The sequence below is a fragment of the Rhododendron vialii genome, chromosome 11a, assembly GCF_030253575.1.
Source record: "Rhododendron vialii isolate Sample 1 chromosome 11a, ASM3025357v1".
Classification (NCBI taxonomy): domain Eukaryota; kingdom Viridiplantae; phylum Streptophyta; class Magnoliopsida; order Ericales; family Ericaceae; genus Rhododendron; species Rhododendron vialii.
This window is the reverse complement of record NC_080567.1, coordinates 2,600,031-2,609,104: the sequence shown is the minus strand read 5'-3', so window position 1 is coordinate 2,609,104 and position 9,074 is coordinate 2,600,031. Positions and strand designations below refer to the sequence as shown.

General features: G+C 38.9%; 1 long non-coding RNA gene across 1 annotated transcript; it reads right to left on the bottom strand.

Moving 5' to 3' along the window:
* Positions 1-469: 469 nt before the first annotated feature.
* On the bottom strand, positions 470-8,177 carry LOC131308126 (uncharacterized). The gene is made up of 5 exons (XR_009194321.1): positions 8,021-8,177; positions 6,764-6,830; positions 2,506-6,211; positions 1,249-1,315; positions 470-696 (listed from the first exon to the last, which is right to left on the bottom strand). It is a non-coding gene; the product is annotated as an uncharacterized LOC131308126 (long non-coding RNA).
* Between the last annotated feature and the right edge of the window lie 897 nt (positions 8,178-9,074).

The following is a 9,074-nucleotide window of genomic DNA, read 5'->3' as shown; positions in this document are numbered from 1 at the left end:
AAGGCCAGGGACTTGTCAATGGCACCAGATCTTCGGCGGGCGTTCGAATCATTGGTGAGAACTTTTGACACTTCTCACAAATCTTTACATACACCTTTGCATCTTCTTGCATGTGTGGCCACCAATAGCCTTGCGTAATTGCTCGGTGGGCAATAGATCTGCCTCCAGCATGGCTCCCACACGTTCCCTCGTGGATTTCATGAAGGAACTTCTGTACCATCTCAGGATGTACGCATAGCAAATAGGGACCCGTAAAGGATTTCCTATACAACTTACCCTCTGGGGACAGCCAAAACCTAGCAGATTTGACCCTTATTGTCACGCCCCGCCCCGCAAACGGCACCCAATGTGGGCCCGAGTCGACGCGACCACGTGACATTCCACACCAAAACCGAACCACACCTCACAACCTGTCAGAATAACACCCAGCGGAAGACTTATCACCTTAACATAAAAATGAGTCGACGTATCGACCAACCAACCACGATCTCGCACAACTAAACAACAATATAGTTTTACAATACTTTAAAAATTTTACACTTTAATACATCCACCAACGACTTATTTATAACTTACATAAATCAACTTTTTGGTTCACTACCTACAACCAACTCGCTTATCCACATCATCTGACGCTAGCCCAAACACTTGTCAACACGTTGACCGGTAGTGGACCCACTCTACGCAACCTGCTACCTGGCAGACCAAAAAGGAAAGCCAGAGTGTGTGAGATATAGAAATGCTCAACAAAATATAGCAACAACCGAATAAATAACAACCAAAATATAAATTCTCAACATATCTGGGATACTTAAATGTACGTAACAGATATAATCACCACATCCTCCAATTACAACATAACAGTAATATCCAGCAGCTAAAAAGATAATCTCAACTTGTCAACAGTTTATCGAGAAACTAAGAGCAACACCGGGCACATAGCCAATAATCTAAGGCATAAAGCCTTTTGGCATTAAGCCAATCACCGGGCACACAGCCAATAGTTTAAGGCATAAAGCCATATGGCATAAAGCCAATCACCGGGCACACAGCCAATAGTTTAAGGCATAAAGCCTTTTGGCATAAAGCCAATCACCGGGCACTAAGCCAACATTCAAGTTCAATTCAATATAGAACAACATCTATGAATCAAACTCTCACATATCATAAGCTAAACAACAATAGTATGATATACATTCACCATTACAGCAATATCTCATTAAAGATAACCATATCAGACACACTCACCTTTGCATCGACCGAGATATACACCAAACTTACGATTTCGGCACCTCCTATTTGACCGGCTTGTTACCTAGCCACAAGCTACCATATCAGCATATGAATCCCTTGGAATGTTTAAGTAAATATATGATACACCCCATAATACATTCACCATGCTAACAAGTGTCAAATGAGGTTAACAATGCCACCAACACCCCTAAACCATTTAACAATCATTTGATACCAAATTATAAAACTAATAAGGTATTAGACAATACCCAACAAATACAAATATGTCCATCTTAAGGCTTAGAAGTGCCCCCAATCAAACGTAAGAGTATAAATATGATATAACTCTTAAAATCGATTTGAAACCATGACCATCCTGTTGTATTTCGACCATAACTTCTTATAGGGTTAAAACCAGATTATGAAACCACCACCATTAGAAAGTACACCTCCGGTACATGAATTTTGATATAAAATTTGTCCTAAACAGAGTCTGAATGACCAAGATACGCTCAAATGAAGTTACATATCTAAAGCAGAATTCACAGTTTTCAGCAGAACAGTCTGCGATCGAAAGCTCATTAAAAATCACATACTCAATATTTTCCAATAATTCCAACACCAAAACATCACCAATTGATCCATGTTTAAGACTCATGAGAACCCATGTCCACCCAGCATGCTTAAACTTGAGGAATTTCATGACGAACACAAGCCAAAAGCTGTCAAGAATTTCAGAAGTACCAAAACCTGAACTTTAATTCAAAAACTGCTATAATCTAGAAAGAAACACGACACAACCCATGCATATTCAGAAAGATATACGAGTCTAGTTTCGGAATCAAGAAACGGTGCGTAAAACCGATACCCGAGCAAGAAGTTATGCCCGTTTTTCCAACACGTGTCTGTGCTGTCTGCACAGACGCGAATCAGACACCAGTTCAGTCCACGAATTTTGTAGGCCAAACCACTTCGAGTTATTTTCTGAAAATTTAACACGATGCAATAGACTCACAGATGAACCTTCAGGATTTTTTTCAAGAATTTAGAAGATTTCTAGGTACCTTGAATAAATTCGTCAAAAACAGAACAATTTCAATTTGGTTCAACACAGTTATGCATATTCATATCATACCCCGAATTTTCTGAAATTAAACCCAATTCCAACCTCAAAAACCCTTCTCCCATGAATTCAATTCACCTCTAACTAGATGCCAGGTAGGGAATTGAACAACAAAATCATAAATTCAAGTAAAGAAGATCATGAATTACCTTACAAAGTTTCCAATTCAACCTAGCTCTCACTTCCCCTTTCTCTTCTCCTTCTTCCACCGGCTGATCTCTCTCTCTCTCTCTCTCTCTCTCTCTCTTTGGAACCTCTCCTGATGGGTTTTCTTTCTTTTCTTTTGTTTTAAAAAGAAACACACACACACCACCTCACACAAACACACGGCACACATGCACCACTCTAATAAAAAAAAATCGCACTTTAGTCCTTTAGGTTATTAAATATAACATTTAAGCACCTCAATTAAAAAGGACGTTACACCCTCCCCCTCTTAGGAAATTTCGTCCCCGAAATTAGAACCACCAACCTCACACTAGTGACAACCAAACTATAAGGTTACCCAAACAGTCTTGTCCCATGACCAATTCTAGCAACACAATCATCATAAATCGCTAACTACACAACTTCATAACACCTTGATATGTGCAGCACCTTTCAAAAGATAATGCATACGGACAAAACCTCAAACCAGCCACTTTTTCAAATACACTGTTATAATCCACTCTCATTCACCTTCATCTCCAACCAAATCTCTCATTTGTTAACCATGTCTTTATCACACAAAACATATAGAAAAATAACACCCTTATGATTCATATTTTCAAAACTTCCTTGTTTCACATCGACTTTCAACAAAAATAATTATATGAGTCTCGCAGGTACTAACATAATACCAATTCGTCCTCTAAAAAAGAACCTGTGGCCCTCAACTCTCATCACGGTACTAAATTTCTAAACCACCATGACCACCACATCAACACACATTCTCAATACATGAGTATTACCTTTTAGAAAAGTAATTTTAACCTCGTATTATCAACCAGCACATTATCGCTGCTTGATTTACCAACAAACATCAATCTCAAAACAACATTATATGTGTATTATATAATCATACTCCACTAACCATTTTATCACTTAGGTACACCAAAACAATCACATCTATTCCACACAAACAAAACCTCAAAAAAATTTGTATATACTACTGGTATACAATCTAACCCAACACATATTAATACGAATCGACAACTCACTTAACTTACTAACCATCAACCCATCACAAAACCTATTGCCACAGTAGCTTAATTATCACTTAAGATTTCTCCTCTAATCTCAGCAACCATTTGTGCTTCATTTAACCCACTTTCTCCATGCACTCCCTCATAGACCTCAACATCATCCACCCTAACATTTCAAACGCCTAATTGTACCATATCACTTGTCTTACCATCCTCTAGATGGACGTAGATGAATCCATTACTCCATCAGAATCAAAAATCCCAACACTATTCCATATCCCACCGTCAACTCTATACCATCTCCGAATTCTGTTTCAGAAACCCGAACTCAGTTTTGTTGTAACGTGTCCCTTCAAAACAAGGTTAGTCCACAACATATATATCATTGATGGCATGCGAATATGACAATATATAAGATGTAGCATGATTTGATAGGCACGTTGCCTATTTCATCACAACACCACTGACACTCCAGTCGACTGGACTGACTCTGACACGAAGCCACAATGCATGATCATGTTATCAAATCAAACAATAAATAAAACTTATACCTGTCCCATTCTCTTAGAATGGTTTTCAAGATCACCTGCAATCTGTTTCAATTTCACTTCCGCAAAGTTAACCCATTTCTCATCTGATCCTTGCAATGGTTTATAGACATTGCCCACTTTCTCAACACTATTCAATCACAGTCAAACTTGTATCTCTCTAACTTGCACCATTCAAACCCCACTAAACAAATTACAGCCTAAAAACAGCTCCCTCTTTGTAATACCAACCATTCACAATTACCATTTGTATCTGCTCCTATTTTCCAACTAATTCCCATCGCCCAGAACATGACTCTCTATTCCTTCCAAACTCACTACTCTGACCATTAGGCAACCGTTTCACCCATTAACACTACATCCGACGACTATCTCACCAACCCTTTTAACACTCATTCGTATAGGTAATAAGATATCGAATAATACTCACTTACACCTATCACCTGATAGACAACCAAAACCATATACTAGTTCACATAGAACCAATATAACCATCTTCACGTAACAATAAACCATTATGTTTTCTATCTACATTTATCAACTTATAACACATATACCCACGTACTCACATCACATGTATCCACATACTCAATACTTGACATGTCACTTAAGAACACATAACCAAATGCAATAGTACATCGATACACATCACTATTTATTCAAATTCCCATAAATAAGATTATAACGTTATCAAATACACCCAAATCAAGGCAACACAAAATCGCCATCTGTAAGATTCTCAACTTCCACCTTATTTGATCCTTTTAACTAAATGAAAGTATATACAACCCCACATCATTTCCTTAGGCACTACGCCCAAAAACATTACTACATTAGATGTGTACATACCCACAATTCCTTCTTTTTTTTTAGAAAGTTTAACGTTCTCCACACTCGCTCAACTCATTTCAAAAGTTTTAAACTTTCATAACAGTTAATACTTCACACACAACGGGTAGATAACCACCATCTCAAACCTTGTATCTAGTACTACATATATCTCTATATGTGTGTCACCTCCTTCGTGTGCACATACTAGACACGTACCCAACCACACATCAATGAAGCAATATAGCTTCCAAAGATTCACACCCCCTTTTTTTTTAAGATCTCCTCAAATTCACCAAAAAAACCTACAACTTTAATGCTAATAGTTCAAATTCAAATTAGCCCTCACTAGTCTGTAAACCCAACTTTCAAGAGTCTCCTCACCAGTAACCTACACTATAGCAAGGTTGACACACCACATAACAATACAACCTTCTCACTACAACATAAATCGCATTTTACAAAACATATAATTACTCTAACTACACCTTAAGCATTAATAATAAGTGATTAAGTTTAACCACACATCTACTGTTACCTACACCCGACGTCATTCAATATTGAAAATACCTATCACCATATCCAGCAAAGCCTTGGCTCCTTGACACGCATTAGCACATACTCTCCATAATGCCATGAACCATTCAGTCCATTTACTTCTAACACACAGAACACAGCCCATATAAGACACTGCCAGTGCCAGCACAATCTGCCATGGAATAATTACCATTTGCTGCTCCATGAACTGAGCCATATCAATAACCTGTTTCAACAATTCAAACCACCACCAACAACATAGTGCTAAGTATTAAATACGGACACGTACTCGACAGACACAACACCATATGGTCCACTACCAAACCCCCAATCGACTCTCAACACAGAGACTAGATCGTACTAGCTCTGATACCAAGCTGTCACGCCCCGCCCCGCAAACGGCACCCAATGTGGGCCCGAGTCGACGCGACCACGTGACATTCCACACCAAAACCGAACCACACCTCACAACCTGTCAGAATAACACCCAGCGGAAGACTTATCACCTTAACATAAAAATGAGTCGACGTATCGACCAACCAACCACGATCTCGCACAACTAAACAACAATATAGTTTTACAATACTTTAAAAATTTTACACTTTAATACATCCACCAACGACTTATTTATAACTTACATAAATCAACTTTTTGGTTCACTACCTACAACCAACTCGCTTATCCACATCATCTGACGCTAGCCCAAACACTTGTCAACACGTTGACCGGTAGTGGACCCACTCTACGCAACCTGCTACCTGGCAGACCAAAAAGGAAAGCCAGAGTGTGTGAGATATAGAAATGCTCAACAAAATATAGCAACAACCGAATAAATAACAACCAAAATATAAATTCTCAACATATCTGGGATACTTAAATGTACGTAACAGATATAATCACCACATCCTCCAATTACAACATAACAGTAATATCCAGCAGCTAAAAAGATAATCTCAACTTGTCAACAGTTTATCGAGAAACTAAGAGCAACACCGGGCACATAGCCAATAATCTAAGGCATAAAGCCTTTTGGCATTAAGCCAATCACCGGGCACACAGCCAATAGTTTAAGGCATAAAGCCATATGGCATAAAGCCAATCACCGGGCACACAGCCAATAGTTTAAGGCATAAAGCCTTTTGGCATAAAGCCAATCACCGGGCACTAAGCCAACATTCAAGTTCAATTCAATATAGAACAACATCTATGAATCAAACTCTCACATATCATAAGCTAAACAACAATAGTATGATATACATTCACCATTACAGCAATATCTCATTAAAGATAACCATATCAGACACACTCACCTTTGCATCGACCGAGATATACACCAAACTTACGATTTCGGCACCTCCTATTTGACCGGCTTGTTACCTAGCCACAAGCTACCATATCAGCATATGAATCCCTTGGAATGTTTAAGTAAATATATGATACACCCCATAATACATTCACCATGCTAACAAGTGTCAAATGAGGTTAACAATGCCACCAACACCCCTAAACCATTTAACAATCATTTGATACCAAATTATAAAACTAATAAGGTATTAGACAATACCCAACAAATACAAATATGTCCATCTTAAGGCTTAGAAGTGCCCCCAATCAAACGTAAGAGTATAAATATGATATAACTCTTAAAATCGATTTGAAACCATGACCATCCTGTTGTATTTCGACCATAACTTCTTATAGGGTTAAAACCAGATTATGAAACCACCACCATTAGAAAGTACACCTCCGGTACATGAATTTTGATATAAAATTTGTCCTAAACAGAGTCTGAATGACCAAGATACGCTCAAATGAAGTTACATATCTAAAGCAGAATTCACAGTTTTCAGCAGAACAGTCTGCGATCGAAAGCTCATTAAAAATCACATACTCAATATTTTCCAATAATTCCAACACCAAAACATCACCAATTGATCCATGTTTAAGACTCATGAGAACCCATGTCCACCCAGCATGCTTAAACTTGAGGAATTTCATGACGAACACAAGCCAAAAGCTGTCAAGAATTTCAGAAGTACCAAAACCTGAACTTTAATTCAAAAACTGCTATAATCTAGAAAGAAACACGACACAACCCATGCATATTCAGAAAGATATACGAGTCTAGTTTCGGAATCAAGAAACGGTGCGTAAAACCGATACCCGAGCAAGAAGTTATGCCCGTTTTTCCAACACGTGTCTGTGCTGTCTGCACAGACGCGAATCAGACACCAGTTCAGTCCACGAATTTTGTAGGCCAAACCACTTCGAGTTATTTTCTGAAAATTTAACACGATGCAATAGACTCACAGATGAACCTTCAGGATTTTTTTCAAGAATTTAGAAGATTTCTAGGTACCTTGAATAAATTCGTCAAAAACAGAACAATTTCAATTTGGTTCAACACAGTTATGCATATTCATATCATACCCCGAATTTTCTGAAATTAAACCCAATTCCAACCTCAAAAACCCTTCTCCCATGAATTCAATTCACCTCTAACTAGATGCCAGGTAGGGAATTGAACAACAAAATCATAAATTCAAGTAAAGAAGATCATGAATTACCTTACAAAGTTTCCAATTCAACCTAGCTCTCACTTCCCCTTTCTCTTCTCCTTCTTCCACCGGCTGATCTCTCTCTCTCTCTCTCTCTCTCTCTCTCTTTGGAACCTCTCCTGATGGGTTTTCTTTCTTTTCTTTTGTTTTAAAAAGAAACACACACACACCACCTCACACAAACACACGGCACACATGCACCACTCTAATAAAAAAAAATCGCACTTTAGTCCTTTAGGTTATTAAATATAACATTTAAGCACCTCAATTAAAAAGGACGTTACACTTATCTTGTGGGCCTCCTTTTTATCAGAAGGGAGTATCTCGTCTCGTAAGAACTCCATGATTGGGTCCATCCAACTTGGTCCTTGGTTCACGTCCAAGACCAAATCTACACTCTTCCCAATGCTAGGCTCATTTAGGTATTCTACTGCCACCCTTCTTTTGAACTCTGTTGGTACTGCTGCAGCCAACCAAGCTAAAGAATCTGCATGAGCATTCTGTCCAGAACTTATTTGCTCAATATATACCCTCTCGAAGGTATCAAGCAAGTCTTTTGCTTCCTGCACGTAGGCTACCATCTTTTCATTCCGAGTCTCGTACTCGCCGGACAGTTGATTCACAACAAGCTGGGAATCACAATACACCCTGACCCTTTCTGCTTTAAGGGTCTTTGCACTTCTTAACCCAGCCAAGAGTGCTTCATATTCAGCCACATTATTCGATGCACTGAATCCAAGCCGAACAGAGAGTTCAATGAGAACTCCTTGAGGAGGAAAGAGGACAACTCCAATTCCAGAACCAGTATTGCACGCTGATCCATCAACGAATAACTTCCATTCTTTGGGATCCTGTTCGGCTACGGGTTGATCCTTCAAGGATGATGTCTTAGCTGCCTGTTCCTTTCTCGTAGGAGGCAAGGGAGCAACAGTGGGGGAAAACTCTGCCACAAAATCAGCCAATACCTGGCCTTTAATTGCTATACGTGGCTGATACTCGAGATCATACTGACTTAACTCTACGGACCATGTCGAGATCCGTCCCGAGAAATCTGCCTTTCGAA